An 18787-nucleotide genomic window follows, 5' to 3' on the forward strand; every position below is an offset into this window, starting at 1 on the left:
GTTTCTAACATCATTCACCCTTGATGTAAATTTACCTAGTTTTCATTTCTTGATTATATTTATTTATTTATTTATTTTTAATGATTCCAAGGGTGCCAAGTTTGGTCATGCCCTTCAAGAACTTCCCTTGAAGTTCCAAGGGTGCCACGCCTAACAATTTATTTGTGATGCCAAGGGTGCCAAGTTTGGTCGTGCCCTTCAAGAACTTCCCTTGAAGTTCCAAGGGTGCCACACCTAACAATTTATTTGTGATGCCAAGGGTGCCAAGTTGGTTGTGCCCTTCAAGAAATTCCATTCAAGTTCCAAGGGTGCCACACCAGTTTCCCTTCAAGCATTCAATGGCTACGAGGGGAAAGTATAGGTGCAACAACAGAGACCACTATAATCTCTTATGTTTCCTGCTATAGTGAGACTAATGGTGTCGGGGATCAAGGAATCTGTCTTGATGCGCGTCCCCCAGTAAAATCCTCATTAGCAACCCAACTTTGGGACCTACCCTCATGACATCATGATCTTCAAGGCGAAGGTGTTTCAACCTTTCCAGCCCAAGTCATGGCGGGAGTGCTAAAGGGTGAGATCAGGGACACTGTCCCACCCCTCCCATGTAGTTCCATCCAATTGTACAACCCCATCACCCATATGTGAGTCATTCAACCAAGCAACTAATCTATGCCTGCAACCATCAACATATCATTAGAATATAGATAAACATATATAGCAGGTTTCAAAATTGACTTAGAATTTCAAAGATAAAATATATAAATTTTCATCAAACCAGGTGTCATATATGTTTTCTTATCTTGGTACTCAGTTAGCTTATAGCTCACCTTATCATCCTCAATCTAATGGGCAAACTCAGATAGTAATCAAATTTTTGGAAGGAAATCTTCATTGCTTTGTATCTGATAAATAGACACAATGGATCAAATGGTTGCCTCTGGCTGAATGGTGGTATAACACTTCCTTCCCTACTACAACAAAAATGACTCCATTTATGGCACTTTATGGATATCATCCACCATCCATCACATCATATTTAAGAGAAAATTCTAAGGTTCAAGTAGTGGAAGATCACATCGAGCATCAACAAGAAGTTCTCCAACTCTTAAAGGATAACCTCACCTTGGCACAGAATAGAATGAAACAGTAGGCAGATCAATATCGCAGCGAAAGAAGTTTTGATGTAGGTGATTGGGTATTCCTACAGCTACAACCAAATAAAAAAATGTCCCTCAAGCAAGCTAAGAAGGATAATAAATTATCACCAAATTATTATGGCCCATATAAGGTGTCGCAAAATATAGGTACTATGGCATACAAATTGGAGTTTCCTGCAGCTTCCCAAGTGCACCCAGTTTTCTGTGTTTCATGCTTAAAGAAGGTTATAGGTGACAAGCTCCCAATTCAAATAATATTTCCAGAACTTGATGAGAAAGGAAAAATCATATTGGAACCTAAAGAAGTTAAAGAAACAAGAACTCGACAGCTACGAAATCGATCAATTTCATAGTATCTCATCAAGTGGAAGAACTTACCCATTGAAAATTCCACATGGGAGGATGAGAATTTTATACAAAAGCATCCAGAACTACTCAAGTGTTGAGGACAACACTTTTTTGAAGGAGAGGGGCATGTTAGGTCCCTGTAATACTAGTGATTCCCCCATTACTATTGTCATTGTATCCCTTATTGTTATTGTTGTGCCCCTATTGTCCCCATATCATTATTATTGTGCCCCATAGAAGCCCACTATTGTTATTTTTGTGCCTTTACATCATTATTGTTAGGTCGTCTTTGGTTATATTGTGACCCCTTAGACTCCTATATATAGAAATGAGGTTTTCTCATTTGTATCATCTAAGAATTTTTCATTTGTGTAATGTAAAGGAGGTTGCCCACTCGAAGAGGCTGAATTCTAAGGCATTTGTCTCTCTTTTCTATCTTATTGTGAGCTGGTTTCATAACAAATAGATTATACCAATACCCACGAAACAGTTCATCAGCAAAAGTATAGATTTAATGAATCAAATACCATCCATGCAAAGCAATGCAAAGTTTTTAGTATGAGACAACATATGACAAGATTGCACATCAAAGGACTCTCAGGAATATCCAATCCATCAAGCGAAGAAAATACTCATGGCATTACAACATAAAATATTTGAGGAATTCAATAGTGGAATATTAAAATCATTCCTTGCATCAATTAGAAGATCATAAGTTCTCCTAAGCAATATTATATCTCCAAAAATGTCGGTAAAAAAAGGTCCCTACAAATGTGTCATGAGGTTGTATTTATAGAGTGAGGGTGACTCATGGCCTACCCTTGACTCTTGAACTTCCTCATGACTCTTCATCTACCCAATGACCCTTAGTCTCCCTCATGACCTTTCATATTCCAAAATGTCTTATTCTATCAAAGTACATACATCACAAAAATAAGTTATTAACCTAATTCATCAATTTAACAATAGCAAGTTCAGGGATGTCCAGATTGAGTTGTTCTGTGAAATAGGTGTGCCATAGGTTGTATTCTACTGCGATGGGAGTGATTTGCGACTGATCTTCATCATTTCTGTGCAAGCACTCGAGTGAGTTTGGGATGAGGGTGGTCCATTTGGCATTCACCTGGTTATTCAAGGTCACCAGTTTGGTGTAAATCCTTACTAGTTCTACCACATAACGTGTGATATTTTTTTGGTGACTGGCATGTCCTCTACACAGGCTTCTTGGTTATATGTATCCACAAAAACATGTACTTCCTTTGAGATATCCTCTTGCCTCCTCACTTTCCCGACTTCTCCGATAGAAGGGACCCCATGAAGTTGGATCATAGATTCTAGGCCACTGAAAATATGCTTGTAGGAATTTAATACCATGTCCACATCTTTGGTCAATTTTTTTTTTGATTGAATCTTGATGTGGAGTTGAACCTTGGCATTCTGCATGGTGATCCAATATTACTTGGGGACCACCACTCGTGTTCCCGGGTACTTAACAGACCATTCATGTATTTTATCTAGAGGAATCACAACCTCCTTTAGCATTGCAACTCTTTCCTTTGTGTGAGCTTGTATTGCCAAGATTGGGGCCACTGTGTGATGCAGTTTAGACATCTCTTCATAGACCATCGCCCCAAGGGTTTCGGCCTCTCCTTTGATCACTGCCTGGAATTTTATTGTGCTTGAGTGAACTAAATAGAGAGTTTCATTTTCTTCCTCTACTCTCTTTCTCTCTTGCTTTGCAGTTGCATCCATTTGTTGAGATGCGTAAAGCCTATTATGAAGGTCTGTGATATGTTTTCTCATCTGGGCCACATTGTGTTCCGTGGTGGAAACAAAAGTTGTCCCGGCTAAGGCAATGATTTCCGGGTTCGCTGTGATGTTGGGCACAATATCCTTGGCCGTGGTGACTGATAAGGGCTCAACTGGATTCCTAGCACAATTCTTTTTCCTTTCTTTCACAATTTTGAGGATGACTTCCTCAAAGGTGAGCCTTGTGAAATCTAGGACTTTCTCTTCTTGTCCTTCCAAGAAACCCAGTTCTTTGCAAGGGAAGGTGCTCATTAGTGAGGGGACTAGAAGGAGGCACATCCAATGGGGGCAGCTCATTTTTCCTTGTTTGTAGCTCGATTGTTTTACTAGTCTCTCCTTGCTTAATTCCCCCGGTTTCCTTTTCTTCGCTATTCCTTAATTCTTCCTCCTGCTACTTTCTTTCTCGATTCGCGAACGCTTGTTGCCTCTTGAGCTTGTATTCCATATTTTTTAGCTCCTACTCCAATCTCCTTTTCTCCTCTTCTTCCTTAACCTTACACTTCTCCTCTAGTTTTTTCTTCTCTGCCTCTTCATGAGCCCTTCTTTCCTCTTGTAGCTTTACTTGTAGTTATTTCTCCTTTTTCTCCTCTTCTTGTCACCTTGTCTTCTTGAGCTAGCCTTGGTTGCTGGAATCTTAAGAATATTTGATCTCTTCTTCTCTTCTTCTCTTAAGCTCTTGCATTTTTCTTGCCAGGGTGGCATTTATTTGTTCCAACATTTCATTGATGTCTTCGTCTTCGGCGTTGCTCAAAATATCTTCAGCCTCTTTCGTGTTTTGCTTGTCGGATTCCCCGGTGCCACTCTGTGTCTCTTGTTGTTTTTTTTTATGTTGGAGGCTCTTTCTTTAAGATTAGAATTTTCCTGGGTATCCTCGAAAAGCTCCTCATCTCTGGCTTGTTGCTCACTCAGACTAATTTCCCTCGTGGCGTTATACCAATTCTTCACCCCGTCTTCATGATCTTGTCTAGTGTGTGGATATAACCAGCTCAACTTTGCTTTCTTGCAGTGGGCGGCCACGACTCTCTTGGGATCATACATCTGATAGTTGAGACTTACAAAATGGTTGCCCTTTAATGTTTCAGCCTCTACTTCTGCTTGTTTGAAGTTTTCCACTACATATGCTCTAATGGTGAGAGGGAAAGTGGGCCATGGTTTCTTCTTTCCTTTGTTGAGTACCTTTGAAAAGCCCTGTGTCATTTGGTAGCAGAATCCTCACAGGACTATCATTTCCATGACGAACCTAGGTAGGGCATGGGGGGCCTTATGGGTGTAGGTTTTAACCCCGTACAAAAATTACCTGCATACGAATTCTAAAACATAGAATAAATAATGCGAGAGCAAAACACATAAAACACATATACACAGTGATTTTCCCCTGGATCCCAAAACTGGGACTACCAGCTTGATTTTTCATTATGTTCCTTTTAATGTTACAATACATATTTATACATGCCGAAGAATTCAATACCATGGACTGAAAACCATTGCATCCAATACCATGGACCGAAAACCATCGCATCCAAAAAACATGTGCGAAAATCATGCACAAAAACCATAGGTGGGTCCGCCCAACCTAACATAGGGTCCAAAACCAAAATTTTTTGGGGCGCTGCCCTGAACCCCATAAAGTGGGGTTATGGGTGCCCTTCAAACCCCCTATTAACTACATGGAAAGAATATAACACAACCCAACATTTTCCCACTTGTTGTTTTCTTTCCACAAGGGGCCACAAGAGAGCTTAGTCATTTTTCCAACCCTGAAATGCCCATTGTCTCTCTACACCAAGAGAACTTCTCAAAGCTCACAGATTTTGTCAATGCATCTGCAGTATTCTTCAAAGTGTCCACCTTTACCAGCAACACCTTTTTGTCTTCTATCATATCCCTCACAAAGTGATATTGAACATTAATGTGCTTTGTCTTTGAATGATACGCGGGGTTCTTTGCCAAGAAAATTGCACTTTGGCTGTCATAGTCTATCCTTATAGCTTCCTGTACTAACCCCATACTTGAACACAATCTCTACAACCAAACTACTTCCTTGCTTGCATGAGTGGCTGCCATGTATTCTGCCTCTGTAGTTGACAGTGCCACTACAGATTGTTTCTTAATCATCCAACTGACTGCACCTCCAAATAGGTTAAACACATTCCCACTTGTAGATCTTCTTTGATCCAGATCTCCAGCCCAGTCTGCATCAACAAAGCCATGAATATCCAACACTCTGTCCAATCCTGGTCTTCCTTGGTAGCACAAACCATAATCACTAGTGCCATGCAAATACCTGAAAACCTGCTTCATTGTTGTCCAGTGCTCCTTCCCTGGTTTTGACATAAACTTGCTTAATACTCCCACTGCATGTGTAATGTCTGGTCTAGTACAGACCATTGCATACATCAGGCTACCGACTGCACTTGCATATGGAACACGGGACATGTCCTCTTCCTCTTCTTGTGTCTTGAGACACTGTTCAACAGATAACCTCACACCTACAGGAATAGGAACTTTCACCGGTTTACTATCCTGCATATTAAACCTCTGCAATATTGTCTCGACATACTTCCTCTAGTTTAACCAGAGCTTCCTCTTTGCCTGATCTCTTTTAATTTCCATGCCCAAAATATAGTTTGTATCACCAAGATCTTTCGTGTCGAATTTGGAGGACAATTGGGTCTTCAAATCCTGGATAACTTCTTTGTCATTTCCAACCAACAACATATCATCCACATACAAGACCATATAAATAACACGGTCACCAATTAATTTGAAATACACACAGTGATATTCTTTGCTTCTGGTGAATCCAAGTCCCTGTATAAATGTATCAAATTTCTGATACCACATCCTTGGTGATTGTTTTAACCCATATAGAGACTTCTATAACTTACATACCAGTTCTTTCTTACCCTTCATCGCAAAGCCTTCAGGTTGCTTCATGTAGATCTCCTCTTCTAGATCCCCATGAAGAAATGTTGTCTTCACATCCATCTGTTCTACCTCAAAATCAAAAGCAGCAGCAACAGATAAAAGTAATCTAATAGAAGTTACCTTGGCAACAGGAGAAAAAATATCACCAAAATCAATTTTCGGCACCTGGGAATAACCTTTTGCTACCAACCGAGCTTTGTATTTCTCCACCTTTCCTTCTGCATTTGTCTTCTTCTTGAACACCCATTTGCTGCCAATGGGTTTCCTTCCAGCCGGCAACTCCACCAGATCCCAAGCCTCATTTTTGTGCAAAGATGCCATTTCATCAACCATGGCCTCTTTCCAGAGTTTTCCATCCTCTGAATCCACTGCTTCCTTCACAATTCTGGGATCATCATCAGTAACAGACAAAGAAAAATTTGAACAGAAAGCAGATGGACTATACCTTTCTGGCTGCCTTCTTTCTCGAACTGATCTTCTCACAGCCAGAGTTTTTGGCTCTTCATCTTCTGATTCCTCCTCTGCTGTAGAGTTTGATTCTTCCTCATTTAGCTCAAACTCTATCTTCTTAGGTTCCTTTGGTTGGACTTCATGTTTAATAACATCTTTCACCTCTCTGAACACCACATCTCGATTGTACACAGCCTTCCTTGTTACTGGGTTCCAAAGCTTATAACCCTTTAAACCATCCTTATACCCAATAAAGATGCACTTTTCAGATTTACTATCCAACTTGATTCGTTTCTCCTTTTGAACATCTACATATGCATCACATTCAAATACCCTTAGATGTGAAAGAGAGGGTTTCTTACCAGTCCATACCTCTTGTGGAGTCTTATCCTCCAACGCTAATGAAGGTGACCTGTTGACCAGGTAACATGCAGTATCCACCGCCTCTGCTCAGAATTCCTGTCCTAACCCGGCACCACTGAGCATGCTTCTTTCCCTTTCCATCAACGTCTTGTTCATTCTTTCTGCAACTCCATTTTGCTGAGGTGTATATGGAGTAGTCTTCTACCATGATACACCACACTTCTTATAGAATTCTTCAAATTCCTTGCTGTAAAACTCTCCACCATTATCTATCCTTAGCACCTTTATCTTCTTCTCTGTCTGGTTTTCCACCAGAGCCTTAAATTCTTTAAACCTGTCAAAGACTTTAGATTTCTTCTTAAGGAAATATATCCATGTATTCCTTGATAGGTCATCTATAAATGATACATAGTACACAGACTTACCCAGTGATGGAACCTTCACAGATCCAAACACATCACTGTGCACAAGCTCTAATATCTGTTTCACTCTCTTACCACCAGAGGGGAAACTCACCCGAATCTGCTTCCCATATACACAATTTTCACAGAAATCAAAATCTAGAGAGCTATTACTCATACCTTCTACCATACCTTTACCATGAAGTATTCGAAGGCCCTTCTCTCCAATATGTCCAAGCCTTTGATGCCACAGCATGGTCTTTTCTCCAGAGACCACTAGATTTTGTGCTCCACTTTCAGGAACCACGGAACTGTTGCACCCATCAACAACAGTGCTACCTTACAGCTTGTACAGAGTTCCAATCTGAACTCTCTGCATCAATACCAGTGCTAACCGAACCATCTTACAGGTATCCTTCTCGAACACTGTTTTTACACCTACATCATCCAGCTTACTAACAGAAATCAGATTTCTGGCTAATGCAAGAATATGTAGAACACCTGGAAGTGTTCTAACCCTTCCACCTTATAGCTTCAACTTTACTTTTCCATGACCAATGATTCTAGCCTTCCTGTCATCCCCTAAGAAGACATCACCACCATCATATTTCTCATACTCACAGGACCACTCTCTATGGGGAGTGAAGTGAAAGGATGCACCTGAGTCAATTAACCATGCCTCATGATCTACATGTGTACTTGAAGAAGCCAAGTACACATCCCCATATTCATCTGAGGTGGTTTTCGCCTCTATAAAAGGAGCCTCATCAGATCCCTTTCCTTTGTCAGGAGCTTTAGATTTACAGTCGCTTTTGAAGTGGCCTTCCTTTCCACATTTCTAGCACACCACCTTTACAGGTTTTCCTGGAGATTTAGATCTCCCTCTAGATTTAGATCTCCCACTCAATGACTTATTTTTGTTTCTGTTCTGGGACCATCCTCGTACAGACAAGGCATCACCATTTTGGCTCTCCATATTTTTCCGTCTCATCTCCTCCATCAGCAAGGCTGAGACTATTTCATCAAACTGCAAGGCAGTTGGATTTCTACCTATCGTAATAACCAGACTATCCCACGAATCTGGTAGAGAACACAACAAACTGATGCACTTATCTTCATCTGAAATTTTAATATCAACAGATGCTAACTGACTTACCACAGTATTAAATGCATTCAGATGCTCTGTCACCAAGTCTCCATCTTTCATCCTCAGGTTATACAACCTTTTTCGTAGGAAGAGTTTATTCACTAGAGACTTAGATTGGTACAAAGTCCCTAACTTGTCCCACAAAGACTTTGTTGTAGCTTCCCCTGATACATTCAACAATACTGAATATGAGACACACAATCATATTGTGCTCTTTGCCTTCCGATCCAACTTCTTCCATTCTTCATCAAACACTCCCATTGGTTTAGTACCCGGATCTACCGCAATCCACTGATCTTTATCCACCAACAAATCTTACATCTTGAGTTTCCACAACTCAAAACTCTGACCATTAAATTTCTCGATCTCTATCTTTCCACTACTGGCCATCTTCTTTCACCACTAGAATTGATCTCGTATATCTCCCACTGAACAGGGTCTACCACAAGCCCAAGCGAAACCCCTCAGCAACAAAGGCGTCCCCTTGAAGCCAAATCTGCTCTGATACCAAATGTAGGTTTTAACCCCGTACAAAAATTGCCTGCATACGAATTCTAAAACACAGAAAATACATAATACGAGAGCAGAACACATAAAACACATATACACAGAGATTTTCCCCTGGATCCCAAAACCAGGACTACCAGCTTGATTTTTCATTATGTTCCTTTCAATGTTACAATACATATTTATACATGCCGAAGCATCTAATACCATGGACCGAAAACCATCGCGTCCAAAAAACATGTGTGAAAATCATGCACAAAAACCATAGGTGGGTCTGCCCAACCTAACATAGGGTCCAAAACCAAAAGTTTCCTAGGCGCTACCCCGGACCCCATAAAGTGGGGTTAAGGGTGCCCTTCAAACCCCTTGTTAACTACGTGGAAAGAATATAACACAACCCAACAATGGGTACCAAACACTCTGATGAACGTTCCCTCTTAGATGGGAAACCAATGTGCTACTTTGATCACTGTCTCCATAGCCCTCTTTGACATCTATGGTGGTTCCTCACAAAATAGCAGCCAGTATAGCGAGGCGATAAAAGATTCTGAAATCACATCTAACATACCTATGTAGGAAGCATCCCAAAAAGCCTTGTAGTGGTAGTGCACGAGGTCAGCCGCTGATGTATCCCAGTTATAGATCCAACCCTCAAATTGGCATCTTGCGCAGACAACTTCTAGGAGGTACAAAGCCATGTAGAATTCTTGAGGTTGTTTTGGCTGTCAGTGCTTAGCTGCAACTATGCTTTTTTTCAAAGACGAGGCTAGGATGTTTGCCCAATTGAAAATAGTTCTTTGAGTGGTGACATCTTGCATGAGAGGTACCAAGGTGCCATAGAATACGTCACAAGTTGCCTTACCATACAAGCAGCACATCATAGCGGCAATTAGTTGAAGTACCTTCTGTAACCCCTCTGTGATGTATGTCTGATCTGATCTAACGAAATTTTTGGGTCCTGCCACCATTCCCTAAAGATATCTTTAACTAGGGTTACAAAACCTAAGCGCCACCTGGTATTGAAGGTCTCCTGTTTCTCCCGGAGTCTATAGTAGGTAGCAATGTCTGCAGGGGATATCGTAGCCAAGGATGCTCTAGTGTGATCTTTGACCATCCATGAATCCGTATTTGTATTTTACAAGATTCATTCAATAGTCTATGCACATGGCAAGACTGACAGGTGTGATGCTATCTGGTGTAGCCTTGACCTTTTGACATTTAGGTATATTGGGAAATCCTCTTGTGTTTCCAGTATGTCTAGCTTTGCAAACTCTTCGTAGATTTTATACCAGGAGAGTTTTGTGGTTTTATTAATGTTGCAAGCTGTATCCCCATAGATGGGTGGCTCCTCATCCTAGTAGATCTCCCACAAATTGCTTCTTGAACCCTTGCGAACAGTGTTAGTAGTTGGAGGAGTCATCTTGCCTTCAAAGGAAGAGATGGATACGCACTCAAGGTGCACATCACCTGGCATGTCGAAAATACAATCCCACGATGAGAGCGACGACATGAAAATCAAGTAAAAATTGCCTAAATGAAATCAACTTTAAAAGCTTGTAGGAGGGCTTTCTAGCAAGTCGCTAAGGGAGTTAGGTTGCATGGTCGCAAGGCAAAGAGTGTGACTTAGCGACTTGGCATAAGAGTCGCAGGTTGCACAGTCTCACAGTCGCTATGTCACACAGTCGCTAGGTCACAGGGGTCGCTAGGTCGCAAGGGTCGTTAGGTCGCTACGTCACGGGAAAGGTGGTATCGTGGACGTGGGCTATGCGACCTAGGTTTTTGGCAGGCCATGGAGGAAGATTTTAGGATTTGGGGAGGTATAGACTTCTTCTGAGCAAGATGGTCAGGCCTACTGGCAAAAACAGGGATGATCAGGGTCAAAGAATGGTATTGATGGGCTCAAGAAAGGCTGAACAGGGCTAGGGAACTTGCTTCTTTCATCTAAGGTGAAAAACCTAAGCAAAATGGGATAAAAATCCCTCTGGGGTGGTAGGTGGAAGGTCGGGAAGGCATGGAATGACACTTGGTTAAAAAAATGATTACTAGGAAGATGAAAGTTTGCCTACCTGGAGAAAACGTGCACGTACCCAAGTCACAAGCCTCTTTGTCTTCCATGCAACCAAAGGAGCCATTACAAATGAATGGGGTGACCTCCCTATTTATAGTTTTGGTCACACGTGTGACCTTACGACCTTGCGACTTGGTGGTCGCGAGGTCACAAGGGTTGCATGGTCACATCGAGGGTCAAGTGCAACCTATGTGACCTTGCGACCTATGTGACCTTGCAACCTAGTGGTCGTAAGTTCGCAAGGGTCGCATGGTCACATCGAGGGGTAAGTTCGAGTTAGCGAGTTGTGGGTCACAATAGTCGCAAGTGTTTCAGATAGTCGCGTTCTGAAGCTGTGAATGACTTACTTAAACAGGATCTTGCGACTTAGCTTCACTTAGCTGGAAAACTTAGGTTTTTACGAGGTTCTTCTCATCTAGCAAACTTCTTCTTAGATCTCAAAGGTGGAGGAAGTCTTGCATGATATGGGGGCTCCGAAACTTTTAAGGATTTCAGAATATTTGGAGGGTTGTTGCAACAACGACAACATAACCACAAAGACACACTTATGAACATGATTGGTGGAGGGAAAAGCTTGACATGTAATCCATGGAGATTTATTCCTATGGATTTTCTTTTGGGCAGGTAGAAGAGTGTATGGCCCTTGTTTCTTAATGAGTCTATGACCCTTGTTTCTTAATGTTCATTGTAGCTATGCTAAAGGAAGTGAAATGTTTCATATACAAGTTGATGTCCTTTTGATGGCTCGGATGGTAGAAATGCTTCTAAATTAAAACTATTAAGTCTCCTCCATGTCGAAGTTCCCTACAATTCGACTATAATGTGCTCCCTAAAATAACGTTTGATACTCATTTAAATGAGAGACATATAACCAAGGTAGCACAAGAATGCATCCCAAAAGTGGAATTGTAAAACTTGTTTTCCTATCCCTAATATGTAATAAGTAGCCATGAATCCCTTTGCTTCCTGATAAGAAAATAAAATTATGTGATTTGCTTAAAAAAAGGTGGGAACCACGTACAAAACCCAAAACAAATCTCACGGGAACACTGTTTTTCAAGAGACATTGTGCTTTATTCTTTAGAGTGTGCTTAGAAAATGAAAAACAAAGATTGATATAGCGTTTCCAGCCGGAAGGAAGACTCGTGATGTCAAGTAATCTAATATTAGGATCAGCGAGTAGCCACTTAAGGTAGTAGGCTGAATGTGTTTGAGAAGCAAAGGACTCAAACATTTTTCTCCCAGGTTCGTTTGGGGGATGGCTTAAACTTTATTACAGCGGGAGACGACGTCTTATTATCACGCGTATCATATCATTGACCTTTGCGGGAAATCTGAAATGAGCAATGATTGATAAATACTTGCATAACTAATATTTTTTGTGGCTACTGCTAATTACAAAAGAATGGAGTTGTCTTTAGTGCGACTTTTTGAAAGCTTTTCCGGTGAGTTTTTACAGTGTAATTTCTCTAAAATCTTGCAGGAATTTCTTGAAATCACAAATTTGATAGGTAACTCATGCACAATAGAAGTGCCCTAGTTGTTTTTCAGGGTGCTGAATCCATATATACAGTCCAAAAACCAGTTTAAATAACACAAATCAAGGTTTGAGCTCAAATTTTTTTGACGGATTCTAACACTGGAAAACCCAAAAAATCATACTAAAAACAACTCCCAAAAGAATTACCCACCAACGGAAATACATTGAGAAGCAAAGCTTCCACGTATAAATCAAATAATAAAGAAAAATATTTATATTTCCTTCATTTAAAAAGATTCACGACGGGTAAAAGAATCGCAACTCCAAACCCAAATATAAAACTGTCTAGTTCACTGAATCTAACACTGAGGCTAGGAGCAAAACTCGCGAACGTAAAAACGACCGCAACTCCAAGCCCAAATATAAAATCAAGAAAACTCAAACCATGATGAAAACTCGCAAATGGAAAAATGATGGATCGCAACTCCAAACCCAAATATAAAATAGCGGATGTACATGAATTGTCAAATTCCAAGATAGATGTACATGGCCTTCAAACCTATCCACGTACACATTTTCTACGATTATGTGGAATCATTGATCTCCAAAATTAAACATGGAGTACGTGATTCATTTTACATGGACAACGCGGCAACTGCCAAGGAAATCTACTCCACACCACTACCTATATAACCTACTCTACTCTCAACGGAGTTACAGATACACGCACACACTTGTCTGTAAGTCTAATTGAATTTCTTCAATGCCGATCATGGCGTCGCTTGAAGTTCCTGCAATAATACTTGGCTTTCTGCTAAGCTACTTGGCTTTGGCTGCGGCCACTAATTCGGCAGCTCAAGAAAAGGTAGGGTCTTTCAGCTACCGCCATGAAACCGTACCTTACAGCAAAGGCGTGTTGAGAATGATGAAGGGTCGAGCAGTGGCTGAGAATTTTGATCAAAATTGGAAAGTAGGCCCGTAGACGTACACAGACCCTGACCCTTTGTTGCAGTGGTCTCCCTTAGGTAATGCACCATTTTTTCAACCTAATCGCATTCCCAAAGTTCCTCCAGGCATTCCCTTCGTTCGACTGCCATTTCCCAAAGTTCGGCCTCCTTTTCCAAAAACTCCTCATAGGCCTCCATTCAATTGGCCACGACTAGGCACTCCAAGCTTTCCCAAAAATCCTCTCGGCCCTCCCTTCAATTCTCCGTCCACTCCAGATTCAGGCTTTGCCTTTCCTCCTCTTCCTGATACTCCCTCGTTCAGTACTCTACCATTTCCACAACCCACTCCAACCACTCCAGGCCTTCCACCTCAGCCCGCCTCTGATGCTCCTTTTGACACCACTGAATATTTGACTGAAACTGGCCTACAGGAGTCTACAAACCCTTCACGCAGTTTTCCACCATTTCAACAACCAGGTACTCCATGCTTTCCTGCATTTAGACCGGGCACTCCAAGCTTCCCCAAATTTCCTCCATTCAGACCCGGCACTCCAGGCTTCCCCAAATTTCCTCCGAGGCCTCCATTCAATTTTCCATGACCACGACCGGGCTCTCCAGGCTTTCCCAAAACTCCTCTAGGCCCTCCATTCAATTTTCCATGACCGAGGCCTCCACGCCCTCCCTTCGATATTCCACTACCTCAGCCCCCCTCCTCTGATGCTCCGTTTGGTGCACCCACTGCTCTAGGCTTTCCACCTAAGTCCGCCCCCTCTGATGTAACTTTTTGCACCCCAGGCCTTCAAGCGTTCATAACCCCTTCGTTGCAATGGTCTTCACACGGTTTTCCACCATTTCAACAACCAGGCACTCCACGCTTTCCCAAATTTCCTCCAAGGCATCCATTCAATTTTCCACGACCGGGCACTCCAGGATTCCCCAAATTTCATCCGAGGCCTCCATTCAATTTTTCACGACGGAGCACTCCAAGGTTCCCCAAATTTCTTCCCGCCCGACCTCCATTCAATTTTCCATGACCAGGCCCTCCTCGCTTTCCCAAAACTCCTCCAGCCCCTCCCTTCGATATTCCACCAACCCCACAACCCACCACTCCCTTCGATATTCCACCAACCCCGCAACCCACCACTCCATTCGATATTCCACCTCAGCCCCCCTCTAATGCTCCTTTTGGCATCCCAGGACCTTCCCGTCAATAGAAAATCCCATTCATCACCTTTCGGGGCTCTCAACAGTTGTATTTGATGTATTAATTGTTATAGTTTTTCGGGGTTTTTTTCCTCAGCATGAGTTGCGCTTGATTTATAGTTATCATTTATATCATGTTGTTGCTGATAAAAGTGTAATTGGTAGGGCTCCTGAGGTGTAATAACAAACCTGTGTGCTCTATAGATCGCTATTATTATTACTACTATATTTTTATAAATAATCCTTATTTGCTTCTATATACCAGTGTATATTGTTATTACTATATATTTCCTTATTTGTCCTTTTGGCTACGGTTGTTACTACTATGTATTTCCTTCTTTGTCCTTTTGGCTACGGTGGTGATTGTGCTGCAGCCTATAAATGAATTTAATCATGATTATATAAGTAAATTTCATCTTAATCATGCCTTTTTCTTTCTAAATAACCAAATTTAATGATCATGAATTAAATAGCCAGATAGTTTTGTAATATTGAAAATAAATTATTGTCCAGATTGTTTTGTAATATTGAAAATAAATTATTGTATGAAGTTTCTAATATCTTTTATGAAGTTTGAAAGTAATGATTATGAATCAATAGATTTTTATAGCTAATACAATTTTTTTTAAATAATATTATACATTTTAAAATGAAAATATACTAGGCTAATTAATAAATAAATATAATTTAGCTTTTGACATCAGAATAAGGTGTTTTTTTAGGACAAAGAAGCATCTTTCTAAACTCTAAATATTTAACGTAATGATCATTAAGATTGTAAAATCTTTTATAATTGAAAATAATCATCATAAATTCATACACTTTATAGTGAACAAAATTTTCTTTAAATAATATTATTCTATTTTAAAATGAAAAATAAATAAATTAATTAACAAATATAATTTACATTTTGATACTAATATAAGGTTTGTTATCTTTTTTTTTCTTGAAATAAAGAAACACTATTCTTTTTAACTCTAAATATTAATCAAATAGCTTGTTTCTTTGTATACAAATCAACGCATTTTAATTAGTCACATAACATTTTAGAAAAAAAAATATTGTTAACCAAAAGCCCTGATTTTAGAATATTGAAAATAACACTTTTTATATATGGATATTTAATTTGGAATAAGAAAAAAGGAATAATAGAAATTAAGTCAATTGGTTGTTAGATGATTTATTGTTTTTATTCATAAAAAATTAACTATATGTAAAAAAATACATTATTTTCATTGTTTTGGTTGTTATTTTTACATTTATAATAATAATAATAATATGATATAAATGTAATTAAATTAATATAAAACAATTTTAAAAAATTTAGATAACAATTTAAGTGAGTTGTTTTTTAATATTATAATTTAAATTAAATAAATAATGAAAATAAAATTATGTTGTTTTTCATTATATATTATATAAATAAAAGGCAGACGCATTCTTACATTTTTAAAATTTGATATTAAACAATTACAAAGATATATTTGAATTAGTAAAAGTAAAAAAATTAATATTATTTCATTGTTGTATTGAAATTCATATCTAACTAATATTTACGTATCTTGCAATGTTAAACATTTAACAAAAAAGAACAACTTTTTAGCTTGAAAGGTATAGAATGTTGGGTTAAACAAGTTGTAAAGGAGAAAATTGAGGAGGTCCAAAGCTATCAAATTGAAATCCTAAATTAGGAGGTCATATTTTGATCCTTCACGCTATCAAATTGAAATCCTAAAATAGGAGGTTATATTTTGATCCTTCACACTCACAAGCTATTCAATCTAGTAGTCAAGCAAGTTTTCCCAAACCACTGACTTAAAGCTTCATTTCTCCTATTTTTAAAACCGAGGACTAAATTATCCCTCTACCTAGACGACCATTATGATACACTAGGATATTCTAGCCAAGTGAGACCTATAATAATTTCGCAAAAAAAATTATTAGGATATAGCTATAATGTTAAGGGAAAGGAATAAAGAAGCTTGAGAAGATTCTACAAGCCATCATTCCACTGTGGACCACCTACTTATAGCTTAAGGTCATTATAGAGGAATGACATAGTAATAAAACTAATACCTTGTGTTCCATTATTGACTATAGGAAGACATTTGACATGGTTCGTGGAATTTTCGTTTGGAATATATAGGAAGAGTTATATAGTCCATTTGACTTGACAACCTCATTGAAAGGTTGTATAGGATTTTTTTCACAAAGTTTAGGAACATTGATGGTTTGTGAGAGGAGATTACTTGTAATATAGGAGATAAGCAAGGACGTTCTCTATGACCTACCCCTTTTGGCATTTACATTAACAAGTTAGATGCATGTTTAGGAGAAACTGATTTTGTTGGAACATTGTAGCTGTAGGAGTCATCATTCTTCTTCCCTACGTTGATGATGATGTTCCTATGCTAAAGAGTTTCTCTAACATTATTAGTTAACTGGGAATTTGCAAGGATTTATATTATGGCATGGGTATGAGGGTAAACACTAAAAACATAAAGGTTATGTTTATCAAATAGAAAATGATCACTTACACTAATTTTATATATGGAAATTAATTCAAAAATATACCCTAAAACCTCTAAAAATATAACATTAAGAAAGGATTCATAGAGGGAAAAAAACCTATGTTAGTCTTGAAAATAATTGTGAATCAACTAAATTTTCGTCCCGCTAAAGAGAACATCCACTTTGATTCTCTTGGTACTACTTTTATCTTATATGGATGTGAATTTTGAGTGATAACATTTATAGATAATTGCAAAAGAAAAACCAAAACCCAAAAAGATTTTATAATTTATAATCTTAAAATTAAAAGCAATATGACATAGTCTCCCCTTTACATAATCCAACATTTTCCCATTGAGAGTGTAGCTATGGTTTTTTTTGAAATTTACAAGAAAACAAAAAATAACATGAAATATAAGAGGGTGACTAGGTAATCTATAACATTTCCACGCACTCCACAAGGAGGATTCAGCCACAATAGTACCTAGCTCTTACGAGAGTTCTCCCCTGATTTCTACCACATTTACTTTGCATTTAATTGATACGTGACCATATACATAGGAAGTTTCATCTTTGTGTCCTTTGGGATATGCACATTAGTTTATTTATTATGTATTTATCCTATTGAAATATTTGCATCAATGTTTGAACCCATTGCCAAACTATAGAAGGCCATTTTCTATGAAGAATACTATGAAACCATTTCAATTTGAGGATATTGGTATATACTTTTTCTTACTCCCTTATTTTAGGGCATTATTGATTTCGAATTTTGTGCTTCCCTCTCCATGATTGGTTATTTGGTTTGACAGGTTCCATTTTTCTTCGATTGGTACACGAACTAATATTTTTCGTGGCTGTTGCTAATTACAAAAGAATTACACACAAACGGAAATACGTTGGGAAATCAAAGCTTCCACGTATAAATCAAATAATAAAAGAAAAATATTTATATTTCCTTCATTTAAAAAGAAAAGATTGGCGACGGGTAAAAGAATAGCAACTCCAAACCCAAATATAAAACTGTCTAGTTCACTGAATCTAAAACTGAGGCCAGGAGGAAAACTCGGGAACGTAAAAACGACCGCAACTCCAAGCCCAAATATAAAATCAGGAAACTCAAACCATGAGGAAAACTCGCAAACGGAAAAACGATGGATCGCAACTCCAAACCCAAATATAAAATAGCGGATGTACATGAATTGTCAAATTCCAAGATAGATGTAGATGGCCTTCAAACCTATCCACGTACACATTTTCTACGATTACGTGGAATCATTGATCTCCAAAATTAAACATGGAGTACGCGATTCATTTTACATGGACAACGCGGCAACTGCCAAGGAAATCTACTCCACACCACTACCTATATAACCTACTCTGCTCTCAACGGAGTTACAGATACACGCACACACTTGTGTGTAAGTCTAATTGAATTTCTTCAGTGCCGATCATGGCGTCGCTTGAA

Source organism: Pinus tabuliformis, chromosome 2_1 (genome assembly GCF_031772625.1).
Source record: "Pinus tabuliformis cultivar Carrire ecotype Pingquan chromosome 2_1, CPIR1, whole genome shotgun sequence".
Lineage (NCBI taxonomy): Eukaryota > Viridiplantae > Streptophyta > Pinopsida > Pinales > Pinaceae > Pinus > Pinus tabuliformis.